A 15,989-nucleotide genomic window follows, 5' to 3' on the forward strand; every position below is an offset into this window, starting at 1 on the left:
AGGCTATCCATCTCCCTTTGCCTACTGCCTGCTTTGTCTATTCAACAGATTGCCGTAAACTAGAGGAAAACAGATTTTCTTCAGCCCTTACCTGCCACTACCTGAGGAAGGGACAGATACGGCTGCAGCTCCTTAAGGAAAAGGGCCTTGTCGTCCCTCGTTTGGGGTACCCCATAACCAGGGAGTGGGGCTGAGCACACAGGTGCTCAAACTTGTTCACCTACTGACTAGAAAGCATAGCTTTTTCTATTTCATCCTTGTTACTGTCATTGTCAACAATGATTGAGCACCTAGCAAAGGTCCCAGCGAAAAGTAAGAGTCCTTGCCCTCAGGCAATTTCTTTGGGGAGACAGAGTACATAGGAAATAAACAGTTGACAATTCTTATATACTATGTACTTTAAAAAATCTGAGAATCCAAGGGGCTGGCCCCGTGGCCGAGTGGTTAAGTTCCCGCGCTCCCCTGCAAGCGGCCCAGTGTTTCGTTGGTTCGAATCCTGGGTGCGGCACTGCTCATCAAACCACGCTGAGGCGGCGTCCCATATGCCACAACTAGAAGGACCCACAACGAAGAATATACAACTATGTACTGGGGGGCTTTGGGGAGAAAAAGGAAAAAAATAAAATCTTTAAAAAAAAAAATCTGACAATGCGAGAGAGAAAATGGTAAACACTGAATGGTCGGGGAATGTTGAGATTCATTTCAAGGAGGCAGAGCTACAGGTCAGACCTTTTAGCAACTATTTTACAAAGGAAATTTGGTTTATGCAAAGTTAACATCTTGGATTTTATCCTGCCTGGTATGTTTTCCTATCCATGTACATACCCACTCCCCTGATTCAGGATTAAAACACAGTTTCTCTGACTCTTGGCCACACATGAAATCTTGTCACTGTGAATGCCATTATACAATAGTCCCCCCCTTGTCCACAGGGGATATGTTCCAAAACACCCAGTGGATGCCTGAAACCTCAGATAGCACTGAACCGTATATATACTGTTTTCTCCTATAATACATACTTATGATAAAGTTTAATTTATAAATTAGACACAGTAAGAGATTAACAACAATAACTCCTCTTTGGCATGTCCAAATTGCCAGCATCACTGCTCATGCACTTTGGGGCCATTATTAAGTAAAATAAGGGTTACTTGAACACAGGCACTGCAATACCATGACAGTCAATCCGATAACCAAGATGGCTACTAAGTAACTATCAGTGGGTAGCGTATACAGCATAGATATGCTGGACAAATGGATGATTCACGTCCTGGGCAGGATGGAACAGGATGGCACAAGATTTCATTACTCTACTCAGAACGGGGTGCAATTTAAAATTTATGAATTGTTAATTTCTGGAGTTTTCCACTTAATATTTTCTGACCATGGTTGCCCATGGGTAACTAAAACCATGGAAAGGGAAACCAAAGATAAGGGGGGCACTACTGTAGAGAATAATTTTGCTATAGACTGATGTTTGTGTCCTCTCAAAACTCATATATTGAAATCTAATCCCCAATGTGATGGTATTTGGAGGTGGGACCTCTGTGGGTGATTAGATCATGAGGGTAGAGCCCTCATGAATGGGATTAGTGCCATTATAAAAGGTCCCAGAGACCTCCCTCACCCCTTCTGCCGTGGAAGGACACACATCTATAAACTGGAAGCAAGCTGTCACCAGACATTGAATCTGCCAGTGCCTTGATCTTGGACTTCCAAGACTCCAGAACTGCGAGAAGTAAATATTTGTTGTTTAAGCCACCCAGTCTACAGTATTTTTATTATAGTTACTCTACTGTATTTTTGTTATAATTACTCTACCATATTTTTGTTATAGTTATGCTACAGTATTTTTGTTATAGTTACCCAAATGAATTAAGACAATTTTATATAAAAAGACTATTTGTATGTCCCTGCAGATCTCTTAAACAGGCAAAGGTGGACCAATCTAAATTGTACATAATGATAAAGTCATTTTTCTGGTCCCTATTCATGAACCACTCATCCTATACATAGAAAGAGCCAACATACAGGTTTATGACTGTAAGCAGGAGAGGTATTATGTCAAAGAGGACTAAGACTGGCAATTAGGTAAACCTAGGTCCAAATTTGGGCTCCTTGCTATATAATCACCCAAGTAACAAACTCTCTGAGCCTCAATTTCCTCATCTTTCAAGTGGTGAAAGGTTGGTTTGCCATTAGCAAGATGATACATGTAAAGTTCCTGGTTCATAGTAGGCTCCTAACAAACAGAAGCAATGATTATTGTAAACCAAGTGAGCTGTAGCCAACTTCTGCACTTTTGACCCACAGCTAAATGCAATATATTATCATTTCTATTACATATTCATTCAACAAACATTTATTGGGAAACTCCTGATGCTGAGTAAAATGGTGAATAAGATGGTCATTGTCTTTGCTGCTATGGACCTTGAAGTCCACTGGGGCAGAGAGACAAACAGACAAGGAGAGGCCAATGTGAGGAGGGCTCTGAGCGGGGAGGACACCCCTCCACACAGCCCAGGCTCCTAGGAAACACACAGAACATAGCCAGTTGTTCTGAGAAAGAAATGAGTCAGGGTCCGCTTCAAAGGCCTCTAGGAGTAGGCAGAATATGATACATAAATGACACACACATACGGCACGCGTGAGCCCGAGTAGTGACTGAGACCTGGAGCTCACTACAGAGTGGCTCTGTCTTTTCTCCAGAGCTTGTTGACTGCAAATAAGATTTGCTAGCAAACTATTCATTAAAGCAATCTCATTTCAGTGAGATAACCTGAGGGCCTCAGCATTTCATACGAAGGGATATTACCTGTAGTAATGTCTAGACAAGCGGTTCTCACAGAGACGTTTGGCAATGTCTAGGGACAATTCTCATTGTCATGACTAAGGGAGGAGGGGCGTATTACTGGCATCTAGTGGGTAGAGGCCAAGGATGCTGCTAAACCTCCTCCAGTGCACAGGACAGCCCTTCACAACAAAGAATTGTCCAGTCCCAATGCCCACAGTGCCGACATCGAGAAAGCCTGGTCTAGAGGAACCATTTGAAGAAGCTGGAACTAAAGCAAAACTACTTAATCTTCCTAAAGCTGGTAGGACAATGGACTGTTTCAGTTTTTTGTATGTGAAACAGCTACACAGTCTCACTGGGCCTGTTTCCTCCTCTGAGAAATGAGAGCATTGGATTAGATCTTGTCGAGAGTCCTTTCCAGCTTGAAACAAAGAATATGAATCAAATACACTTACAGGATTAGGATGCAATTAACACGGGGCTATAAAACTGAGAGGTGGTGGTGAGTGCAGGTGCTAGTCTGTCTGCACTCCCTTACCTTCCCGGCTTCCTGAAGTCAGGTGCATAGCCCATTCTTCAAAAATGTGTGGAGTACCTACTATGGGCAAAGCGCTGTGCTTAGGCAATAGAGGAGTGCAAAGAGGAATTAGGTTTAGTTCTTGCCCTTGAGTTACCCACGATGCCGGAAAGAGGAAAAAGCAAGGACAACTATAATATGAGGACCTAAAATCACGGTGGGAAGAAGGCCAACATTAACTGAGTATGTTTGTCAGACACTAGGATATGCGCCTTGCATATTTTTCTCATTAATCCTGCTTCCCATTATTTATGACTATTTCTCAGGCAAGGAAACTAAGGCTCAGGAAGTTTAAACAGCTTGTCCACAGACAGGAAGCAATGATTGGCAGAGCCCCAGCAAGACCCAGGGCCTATTTACTCCAACACTCGAGCCTTTAAATATCTTCCTAGTAACTCTCATCTTCTTCTCTTCCCTTGAACAGAACCTGACACCATCAGTAGAGAATCTAATACAAGGTGTAGCTCATTGCAGTGGGCTTCAAAGGATGGTTCCGATTCTTTTGTGATTCAGATTTTGATCTGAGTAAGCATCACTTGAAATAAGTGGAGTTTAGCTTGGAAGTATTTTTGTCGTGGGTTACATTCATTGTAACAAAATTTCTGTAAACAGCAAAGTTCCTTGCTAACAATTGTTCTTCAAGATCTGATCATAGGGGGCCGGCACAGTGGCACAGCAGTTAAGTTCACACATTCTGCTTTGGTGGCCGGGGGTTCGTCGGTTGGGATCCCAGGTGCGGACATGGCACTGCTTGGCACACCATGCTGTGGTAGGCGGCCCACATATAAAGTAGAGGAAGATGGGCACGGATATTAGCTCAGGGCCAGCCTTCCTCAGCAAAAAGAGGAGGATTGGCAGCAGATGTTAGCTCAGGGCTAATCTTCCTCAAGAAAAAAAAAAGCTAAATAGCATTATATGGTAATTGTTCTTAACTGGGGGTGATCTTGATTCATTTGGCAATGTCTGGTGGCATTTTTTGTCGTCATAACTGGAGGGGTGCTGCCGGCATCTAGTGGATAGAGACACCCCTCACAACAAAGAATTATCCAGCTCAAAATGTCGATAGTGCTGAGATTGAGAAGCCCTAATAAAAAGCAATCACATGCTATTGGGTAATGCCAACTCTGAATGTTATGGAAGTTGAAAGAAGAGACCCAACACTTATCAACTGGAGTAATCAGGGAGGAACTAGCTGGAGTCTTTGAAGGAGTAGGATTTAGGAGGGGAGGGGGCCTGGAGGGGACATTCCAAGGAGGGAATATAGCACAGGCAAGAGTGCTGAGGTGGAGCGAGCTGGGAGGTTTCCAGGACAGTGAGCTGGCCATCCTAGAGGGAGCACTCTCTCCTCTCCACAGTCTGCGGGTTGGGTCAGGGCACTGGTGGTATCTCCATGTGACAGACAAGGAAAGCAAAGCACTGAAAGCCTGAGAGAGGGGCCTGCGGTGGTCCCTGAGTTGGGGCTAGGAGCCAGTTCTCCTGTTTCCCTGGGCCCTGGGCTTTCCCCATAGTTGTCCACCTCCCCTGAGCCAGGGCCCCATCTCGTCCTGATTTATCTGCCACCAGGAGCCAAATGCAACCTTCAGGGGCATCACTCACACAAAAGCTTCCTTCCGCCCTGAATCCAGCTGGCCTACTCTGGAACATCACTGTCTCTCGATGTGAAAGGACACCCTATAGAAACCTGAATACACACACACACACACACACACACACACTTCTCTATCAAGAAATAGAGAGGCTGGTAGAAAACAGAACCACTTTCTAAAGAGTACAAACACACAATTAATATGGAACATCAGTCAACATACTAGCTCGGGGAAGAGAAGCTGGCTGGTCAATAGAAACAGAACAGCTTCTGGCTGGCTGTAGCACGGTGGAGGGAGGAGAAGGCTGGGACAGGTGAGTCTTCAGTGTTGCCAGAGCAGGTGGAATGGGGAGAAAAATCTCACCTGGCTGAGGGAAAACAAGAACCAGGAGACACCTGCTCAGACACTCTGAGGAGACGTAGGGCAAGGGTGTCATGAGGGCGAAGCTGATGGGAATCTGAGGAGGGAGGAGCCAAGGACCAGGGACAATCACACACCCCCCAGCCCCTGAGTCTATTCTGACTGGCTGATGTCTCTCCTCTCCAGCCTACATTTGGGGAAGAAGGGATCCAGAGGCAAAGCATCCTGGAGCAGGGTCAGAAAAGGGGGCAAAGCAGAATGAAGGGCAGGAAAAAGAAAGAGTGAGGAGGTGTTTTAGGCCAGAGGAGATGATGCAGGACGTGGGACTTGGGGAAAGCACCAAGTGGATTGCCAGGGGCTGCCCACCGGCTCCTCAGAGGCAAGGAGTCACCCACCTGTGCCCCAGACCTGAAGGAGGTGGGTGAGGTCAGATGAAAAGGAGTAGCCCACCGAGATTAGAGATTGGAGGTCCTGCAGGAGGTGGGTCTCACTCCTACCCCCGCCAGCCACCCATGTCCAAGCGATGGGGTCAAGGGCAGGCAGGGGGACCCAGGTGCCAGCCCTGTGACACTTCTCCCTCACCCCTCCTTGTCCCAGCCCTGGCCTCCAGGGCTTAAATAGCGTGACAGCTTTGCCAGGTGTCATCCAGCTATTGCATGCTTTTGCATCTCCAGTGAGGATAAGATTGGGGTCACACAGGGTTGGTGCAGGGGTGAGGGTGGAGTAGGGTGGTGGGTAGAGGTTGCTCATTCAGGAAACATCTATACCAAGACCACAGTAACTCCTTGTGCCCATGCCCACAGCATCCTATGCACTGGACGCCCACTGAGACACTCTTCCCCTCACCCCCAGGAGCACAAGTGGCACCAAGGGCTTGTCTTTGAGGACAGTCTGCCTACCCCTCCCTTGCTTTTATTTCCAACCATTTCCCAGCCTGGCCTCATAAGAAATATGTAAGCAATGTGCAAACTGCACTTTTCTCTTGCCTGGGAGGCCCTGACATTATCAAAGCCACAACAAACCCTGGCCTTCACCCCAACCCACTCCTGCCCTTGCCCGGAGCTTAAAAGCAGAGGGACACAGGGCTCTGGTGCTGCCAGTGTGGGCCCAGGCCCCAGGGCAGGCCCCGACCCCAGTCACTGCATTGCTCAGCCTGGGGAGTGGCTACTGTGGGTGCGTTTCAGTTCCCAGGGTGCCATGAAGGCAGGAAAAGGAAGATGTTCCCATCCAGGTTGGGAGGGCACTTGGGTTCCATGTCCAGAAAGAGGCCCCATCCTCCTCCCTGCCTACCTCAGCCCCCGCCTCCTCCTGCCTCCTGCCCCAGTGGGCAAGCAGGACAGAGGGCAGGGGGCAGAGAAGTGAACAGGGGCCTTCTCCTTGGGGTGAAGGCCTGGATGTCATGGGGGGAGCAGTCACAGGAGCGGTAGTCCCAGGCCCACCTCACTCCCCCAAGCCACCCTCCCCCCCAGGCATTGCCTCCCACTCACCTAATCAGCAGAAGGGCACATCTGGGAGCATCCCCTCCCCACCCTGCTCCCAGGCCTTGAGTCCCTGTTGGTTCCCACATGCTGTGTCTCCCTCCTGCCCTGCCCACTCACTCCCCTGTGACATTCTAAGGGGATGCTTGGAGAGGAATTAACTGTTCTCCTGTTTCTACCCTCTCCCCCAAAGAACTCCAGCTCAGGGGCTGGCCCCGTGGCCGAGTGGTTAAGTTCGCGCGCTCCGCTGCAGGCAGCCCAGTGTTTCGTTGGTTCGAATCCTGGGTGCGGACATGGCACTGCTCATTAGACCACGCTGAGGCAGCGTCCCACATGCCACAACTAGAAGGACCCACAACAAAGAATATACAGCTGTGTACTGGGGGGCTTTGGGGAGAAAAAGTAAAAAATAAAATCTTAAAAAAAAAAAAAGAACTCCAGCTCAGACCCCAACTCAGTCCTCTGGCTGGGTGTGAGGGCTGCCCAGTGTTTCCTGCTGGAGACTTGGGCCTCTTGGCAGATCCCCAGGGCCCCACAAAGGCCTTCAGCCCCACCTAGTTACCTGCAGGCAGGGGCTGTATCCACAGCACTGCCTTCCTCTCCCTTAGGTGTGTCTGCAGCTCAGCTTGGAGCCACTGCTGAGGGCTAAGGCACCAAATTCCAGAAAGGGCAGCCTTGGGGTGAGATGAAGGGAGGTAACACCTCTACCCCTCCAGGGTACAAAGGTGGGCCTGATGACCCCAGGCCAGCATGAGATCTCCTGGGGTTACAGTGCACCCTTCATCCTCCATTCTCCCTCCTTATCACCCTGCCATTATAGGTCCTATGCAGCCCTCACTCTGTCCCCAGTTTGAGCTGTGGAACCCTGACACAATTGTACCTACATTCCAGACAGGCCTATGAGAGAGAGAGAGAGAGAGAGAAAGAGAGAGAGAGAGAGAGAGAGAGAGAGAGAGAGAGAGAGAGAGAAAGGATGCCCTAGGGCTCCTGCTCCCTACATACTCTTAAGAAAGAAAAAACAGTCTCGTATCTGCAGTCCTGAAATGCAGGGGATACTTCCCTGCTTAGTTTCCAGCCAACAAAACCAAGAACTCTCCCATGACTGACAGCAGATTCAGGAAGTGGTTTAGAAAGCTTACATCACCACAGACCTGCAGCAGAGTGGGTTTCTGTGGCCCCTAGAAATAGCCCGCTGGGGAAGGGCTCTGGAGTGGGGCACCTGTGAGAAGCCCACTGAGTGCACTGGCAGCTCTGCTTGGTCTCCCTGAATGCTCGCTGAGGAGTGAGGCCCTGCCACCTGGTCCTGGCCTTGGGGCAGGGAGCTCACAAGGTGTGAGCACGCAGGGGCTTCCACGGCCACTCTGACCAGGGCCCCCCTGCACAAGCGTGTGTCCACTCGCCGGCCCCATCACACCTCGGCCTCGGCTTCCTGCTGGTTCATCATTCATTTTTCTGAAGCGTGATGCTCATTGTGATGGAATGTATTAAATGCTAGGTGAGGTAACAAACGAAGTAAGTGACTTGAAGGTGCTTTGAAAAATGTCAAGAACTGCACAAACACAAGGTATTGCTCTCGGTGTTTCATCAATCCAGGAGTGCTGGGGAGGTCCTCGCCAGACTGGGAGGGATCTGGGCTCATCTCATCCACCTCTTTCATTCTGCAGATGAGAAATGTGAGGCTCAGTGAAGTGAGCTGGTTTTCGCACGGCCACAAGGAGTGGGTAAGCCAGAACGCGAGTCCTCGAAGGCAGCTGACCGTTCACTGAGCATCCAGTGTGTGACACTGTGCTACACTCTTCACTCATGTTAAATCCACCCCACACAACAACCTCTCAAGTAGGAATATTAAGTTTATAGATGAGGACATTCGCTGAGAAAGGTTTTCTTAAGTTCATTTGTTAAATGGAGATATAATTCCCTTATTATAAAGTTCACCATTTTATTTATTTATTTATTTTTGAGGAAGATCAGCCCTGAGTTAACATCTGCCGCCAATCATTCTCTCTTTTTGCTGAGGAAGACTGGCCTTAAGCAAACATCCATGCCCATTTTCCTCTATTTTATATGTGGGACGCCTGCCACAGTATGGCTTGACAAGTGGTGCGTAGGTCCACACCTGGGATTGGAACTGGAGAACCCCGGGCCACCGAAGTAGAATGTGTAAACTTAACTGCTGCACCACCAGGCCAGCCCCTCTAATTCCAGAACATTTTTGTTACCCCAAAAAGAAATCCCACACCCGTGAGCAGTCACTCTTTGTTCTTCCCTCTCCCCAGCCCCTGGCAACCACTAATCTACTTTCTTTCTTTCTTTTTTTTTTTTGAGGAAGATTAGCCCTGAGCTATCTGCTGCCAATCCTCCTCTTTTTGCTGAGGAAGACTGGCCCTGAGCTAACATCCATGCCCATCTTCCTCTACTTTATATGTGGGACGCCTACCACAGCATGGCATGCCAAGCAGTGCCATGTCCACACCTGGGATCCAAACGTGCAAATCCCAGGCCACTGAAGCAGAACGTGTGCACTTAACCGCTATGCCACTAGGCCAGGCCATAATCTACTTTCTGTCTCTATACATTTGCCTATTCTGGACTTTTCATATAAATGTAATCAAGCAATATGTGGCCTTTATGTCTGGCTTTTAATTTACTTTAAATTTTTTGTTCTCATGCAGTAAACTTCACTCTTTTTGATATGCATTTCTGAGTTTTGACAATGTACGGAGTCGTGTAACCACCAACACAATCAAGATATGGAACAGTTCCCATTACTTCGTGCTGCCTCTTTGTAGCCAGCTGTTCCCCTCACAGCCCCTAGTCCCTGGCAGCCCCTAAGCTGTTTTCCGTTCCTATAATTTTGCCTTTTCCAGAGTGTCCCATACGTGGACTCATACAGGATGCAGCATAACGTATATGAGATTCATCCACGTTGCTGCCTATATCAGTAGTTCCTTCTTTTTCATGGCTAAGTAGTGTTCCATTGTAAGGCCATACCACAGGTTGCTTATCTACTCACCAGCTGAAGGACATTTAGGGTGTTTCTGGTTTGGCAGTCATGAATAAAGCCTCTATAAACATTCACATACAGGTTTTTGTGTAAACATAAGGTTTCTTTCTCTAGGGTAACTAGGAGTGAGATTGATGGGATATATGTTTAATTTTATAAGAACCTGCTAGACTATTTTCCAAAGTAGTTATACTATTTTGCATCCCTGTTCTCGTTGCCGTGCATTTGTATGGTCAGTTTTTTTGTTTGTGTTTTTGCAATTCTAATAAGCATGTATGAAAAAGATTTTAAAATTTGCTTAAAATCACACATATGGTAAGCGGCAGGGCTGATATTTAATTGTAATCCATCTGTCTCCAAAATCTATTCCTTTTCTTCTACACATCCTGCTCCTTAAACAATTCGTTTACGCCACCTTGGCTCAGCGCACAGTCATGGGTAGCTGGTGAATACACTCTATGGGCCAGAAGAGCCCAGGTTATGTTGCAGCAACAACAACAATAAAACCTGCTCCTAGTGACTTCAAATAACAAAACCTTCTTTCTCATTTACCCTGCATATCCATTGTGGGGCAGATGGGGCTTCTGTTCCATGTTCCCTCACTCCAGACTCGGGTTGAAGGAGCAGCCACGGTCTGGAGCATTGCCACTTGCTGTGGCAGAGGGGACGAGAACTCTGTAGGGCTCACAAGGGCAGTTAAATGCTCCAGCCTGGAAGTGATGCATCACTTCCACTCACATCTCATTGGCCATAACTAATCTTATGGCCACAGCCAAACACCAGGGACCAGGGACTAGGCAGTGCAATCCTACCACAGGCCAGAAGGCAGAGAGGAGGTAAATTTTGGTGAACAGCTTTAATATCTCCTATGTGTATTATAGAGAACTGTTGATTGTTTAGAAGGTGCAGGGTAACACTAAGTGAAAAGGGTTCTTATAAAGCATTGCATTATTCTAAAGATTAGTCCCACCCAGGATTTCCAACACCCTCTTCACAGTTGCCACAGAAAGCCTTGGCTCAGTGCAGAGGCCCTCAATGACACAGACAGGCCCTCCGGCTGCCCTTTTGCCTGGGTTCAGGAAGACCCCACATGGGTTATGAACATAGTTTCCATTAAGGTCCAGCAATGGACTAAAAATCCAACCCTTCTGCCCCTTCCTTCCTTCCTCAGATTCATATTGTTATTCCAGCCATGCCCTAATTCCCTTTAATTTCTGACTATGGGCAGGCCCTTCATTCTGGGAGTGCCACGTAAGCTCTGAGCCTCAGGTCAAAAAGCTCTAGGGCAGCTCAGGTGGGATAGAGAAGGGAGCTGCCGGAAAAGGCGCCTCCTCTACACACCTACTCCTGATGCCTTGGACGGACCTCAGAGAGTCTCCACGCCAAAGCGGTCAGGACTAGAACTGCTGAGTAGTGTAGTGAATTACCACGAGCTTGGCAGACAGAAGGCCTCCCTCGGCTCCCCCAATATCAGCTGTGTGACCATGGGCAGAAATTCTCTGAATTGTTTCTTCATCTGGAAAATGAAAATGACCATGACCTCTGTTGACATGCTATGAGCATGTAAATGAAGTATCTGGCACATAGTAGTTGCTTAATAAGTGGTAGCTAGTATTTTCATGATATGTGGAGTTAAATAGAAGCCCCATGCATTTTCATACAGATTTTGCAGAGAGTGAGTTCTAGGGGCCTGGGACTTGATTTCCCTTGACCCTGGCCTATGTTTAGAGTGAAAGTGTGAAGTGTTATTGTTAACTGGTTAAAACTAGTGCTTTGTCTCCTAACTATTGAAAAAACTATTTCATTGTTATTGTTTTCATTATATGGGCACACCTAATTTGCATGGCTGAAATATAAGCCCAGAATGAATATAGATGTAATCATCAAAAGTCCAAATGATGATTAAAAAGAAATCTAGAGAAACTTTTTGCTAAGATCTACTGCCAAAGAGCCTGAAGCTCATTTCTTTTACAGTGTTTACATTGTTGTTACATTCTGGTTTTAATTCTTTTTTTTCTTCTTCTCCCCAAAGCCCCCTGGGGAACATAGTTGCATATTCTAGTTGTGAGTGCCTCTGGTTGTGCTATTTGGGACACCGCCTCAACATGACCTGATGAGAGGAGCCATGTCCACGCCCAGGATCCGAACCGGTGAAACCCTGCGCCGCCTAAGCGGAGCGCGGGAACTTAACCACTCGGCCACAGGGCCAGCCCCTGGTTTTAATTCTGGTCTGTAATTACCCTATGTATAATGGTACAGTGGCTAATAAAAATAAATAAAATCTATAAACATTCACAATCACTTGATGTCAAAACAAACTGGCTAGGATGGTTATACTCAAACCCCTGTCGAGAGGGAGACAAGGCTGCCCCCTTCTGGGATTTTCCAGTACTGCAGTGTGTGACTCCATAGATGGGCTGTTGGCCTTCCTCAGCTGAGAAGGTGCCCTGGACGAATGGGAGCCACCTGTTTCCATCTTCTCAGCAGTGGATTGGCTGGTCTCTCCATGGTGCACAGACTAGCAGAGGGCAGTGGCCCTCAAGTGTTCTGGGTTTTTGTTACTCTTTGAGGAAATAGATCACATCTACCTTCCAACAATGCCTTATATTAGCATAGTGCTATGCGGTTTAAAGAGGAGTTTCACACAGGTTATTTCACACATCGTGATAACTCTGTGAATTAAGACTGGACACAGTTATTATCCTCATTTTACACGAAAGAATACAGCTTAAGAGACATCAAGTGATTGGCCCAAGATCACACAGCCAGTGAATAGAAAAAGAGTTCTAGAATCCAGGTCTTCAGATACCTAGGTTTGTGTTCTTTCTGCCTAACCATAATAAAAATATTCCTTTTATTTTAAAAATAGCCTATTTACCATGTGCTAGGTCAGTGAATCTCAGCCTTGGCTGAACATTTAAATCTCTTGGGGTACTTAAAAAAGTAACACGCATGCCTGGGCCCCACTCCAACTAATTACATCAGCATCTGTGGGTAGGGTTCCAGGCATCCATGATGTTTATCTAACTCTCCCAGATGATTCTAATGTAGAGCCTCAAGCGCCATTGTTACCCGCTTTATAAACACCTCATTTAAACCTCATCACAATTCTCTTAGGTAGGTATTGCTAGCCACATGTTACAGGTGAGGAAATCAAGACACAGAAAGGATAAGTAAATTGCCCAACTGACCTTGGACAGTCCCTAATACCATAATTCCCAAACCGCGCCAAGGTGCTCCAAGTCGCCACGGTGGGGTTCTGCAGGATATTTGAAAAATTTCAGGGAAACCGCGATACTCAACATCTGTCGGACACCATGTCAACTACTAGCTCAAGGCAGTTCACCGTTTCTACAGTAGATGGCACTGCATTCCTTTTAATGACGTCATATCTTTGCAAAACTGGGTTTTTCAACAAGAAATTAGCCTGGAAGAGGAAATGAGCGTGACGGTGTTCAATCTGATTCTAAAGTTAAGGAAATAATGCAATGCCCCACGTCACAGACATCCCATTAGTAATTGTGTTAATTTAAGAATGAATTAGGGGCCAGCCCTGTGACCAGTGGTTAAGTTCCCGCGCTCCACTTCGGTGGCCCAGGGTTTTGTGGGTTGGGATCCTGGGCGCAGACATGGCACCGCTCATCAGGCCACGTTGAGGCGGAATCCCACATGCCACAACTAGAAGGACCCACAACTAAAATATACAACTATGTACAGGGGAGATTGGGGGAGAAAAAGCAGAAAGAAAAAGAAGGAAAAAAAAAAGGATTGGCAACAGTTGTTAGCTCAGGTGCCAATCTTTAAGGAAAAAAATGAATGAATTAAAGTATTTTTTCTTCCATTTTACGTGTATCATTTTTTCAAATGGCTATGTTGTTAAGACATAAATATTTATTGGGTTTGGACCTGACTACTTAATAAAGAGAAATTTATGGCATTTTTGAAAAAAAGGCAGTAACACACCAAGGGCACCAACCTAACACCAAAGTCACACAGTAAAGGAGCAGAGGTAGGATTTGAATGTGGCCAGTCTGACACCAGAGCCGGAACGCAACCATTCCTTTTAACTGGACTCAGTCAGTGCTTTTTGTCTGTGTTCTGACCTAGATGCCAAACCCTAATCATTGAGTTAGGAGTCAGCCCGGAAATGATAGAGCAGACGTAAACGGAACGTTACTATCAGGACCACAAATAATTATGATGTCCTTTGGCAAGTTACATGATATCCCTGAGTCTCAGTTTCTGCATCTGTAAAATGGGGATGGCAAAATCTACGCTACAGAGTTGTTGCGAGGATTAAACAAGATAAAAATCATAAAGTATCTGGTATAGAACAGGTACTCAGTAGGTGGTTGTTTTTCCCCTTTCTTCCTTTCTCACTTCCTTGACAGACCTGAAGGCATAGGGACACACCAGTGTCCACAAGGGGTGAAACACACACACACACACACACACACACACATACACACACAATTTAACCATCTGTCTATGCCCAAGCCTCAACCTCAAGCACGTTATTTATACATACATATGTATGTACATACATATAATCACAGCGTGTTGGCTGATTAAATCAGCACAAAATAAACTGACAAAACAATGAAGCACATAAGTTCTTGAATTCGCTCTCCTGTCTCCACATCTCCTTCATGGAGAGCTGCTGCTATTGAGAGAGCCTCTGCCAGCCCACAGTATCGTGCAGACTCGACAGACCCACACCCCTTTCCTTTCCAGCTGCCTATTATATCATTGTACATAATGTCACTGGACCAAAGCACTGCTCGGGACCTAAAACTGTCCTCTAGTTCATCTCAACACACACACGCACTCCCACCATAAGTTCTGTTGGACACGAAATAATCAATAACCATTCTACAGACGAGAGAGATAGGTGAGTTTTACTTGAGCCAAACTGAGGATTATAACCCAGGAAGGCCTTTTCCAGAAAGGAGGAAAGCATTCCAGAGAAACATGGTTTTCAGTAGTCTTATATCTTTTTAGAACAAAGAACATACATTAAGCGTGCCCAGGGTACATATTCATCAAAGTTTCAAAGAGATATTCAGTTGCAAATTAGCAGGTCAACATGACCCCAGTATTGGGAAAGGGATTAATATGGCCATTACCAATAGGGTGTTACCAATAGGGCATAGGAGGGCAAGTAGGAGTTCTTATCTTAAGAGACTAGATTCTTTACTGGTTAAAGCACATGTACATTGTATGTTTGATAGGCCATAGGGCAAGTTTTTCAGTTCAAGCTGATCAGGTTTTAAAAAAAATTTTTTTAAAGATTGGAACCTAAGCTAACATCTTCTCCCCAAAGCCCCCCAGTACATAGTTGTATATTCTTGGTTTTAGGTCCCTCTGGTTGTGCTATGTGGGATGCCACCTCAACATGGCTTGATGAGCTATGCCATGTCCATGCCCAGGATCCAAACCGGGGAAACTCTGGGCCACTGAAGCAGAGGGTGTGAACTTAACCACTCGGCTACAGGGCTGGCCCCCAAGCTGATCAGTTTTGAACCTGAATAGTTACCCCACATACCTCAATATGTGAAAATCTCTTGTTAGTTCTTAGCAGCATCAGCCCTAGAACAGATGACTGCCTCCCCCAGGTGCTATTTGCAGGAAGAAACCCCTACACCAGCTAAGGTGCCTGAGCTTTCAGCGTTAGATGTTATCTCTTTGGGTGTGAAGATTTTTATAAAATAGACCTGTCTCTGCAAAAGGTAAATCTTACGTCTCACCTGGCAAGTGGTTGAACTCCAGGTCAGCTTCTGGGGAGGAAGCAGAAGGAGAAGAGGTGTCCCTAACACATTAATCTCATAAATATCTAGTGAGCATCTACTATGTGCTAGGCACAGGAGCATGGGCATGAACAAAACAAGAGGTAATCACTGCCCTCAAGCCTTATGGTCTAACAAAGGACACAGGCTAGGAATTGGGCGATTACAAATCTCATGTGATATGTGCAAATGCAGAAAGGAAGTATAGGCATTATGGGAGCACAGTATTGGGGCACAGAATCCAGACTCAGAAGGTCAGCAAAGACTTTCTGGAAGAAGTGACACCTAGACTGAAATTTAAAGGATAAGAAAGAGCCAGCCAAGTGGAGGAGGTGGGAAGCATCTGTCGATGCAAATAATCCATAACCAACCAATAAATCAAAATTGGGGTGAGTTTATTATGA

Source organism: Equus caballus, chromosome 4 (assembly GCF_041296265.1).
Source record: "Equus caballus isolate H_3958 breed thoroughbred chromosome 4, TB-T2T, whole genome shotgun sequence".
Taxonomy (NCBI): Eukaryota; Metazoa; Chordata; class Mammalia; order Perissodactyla; family Equidae; genus Equus; species Equus caballus.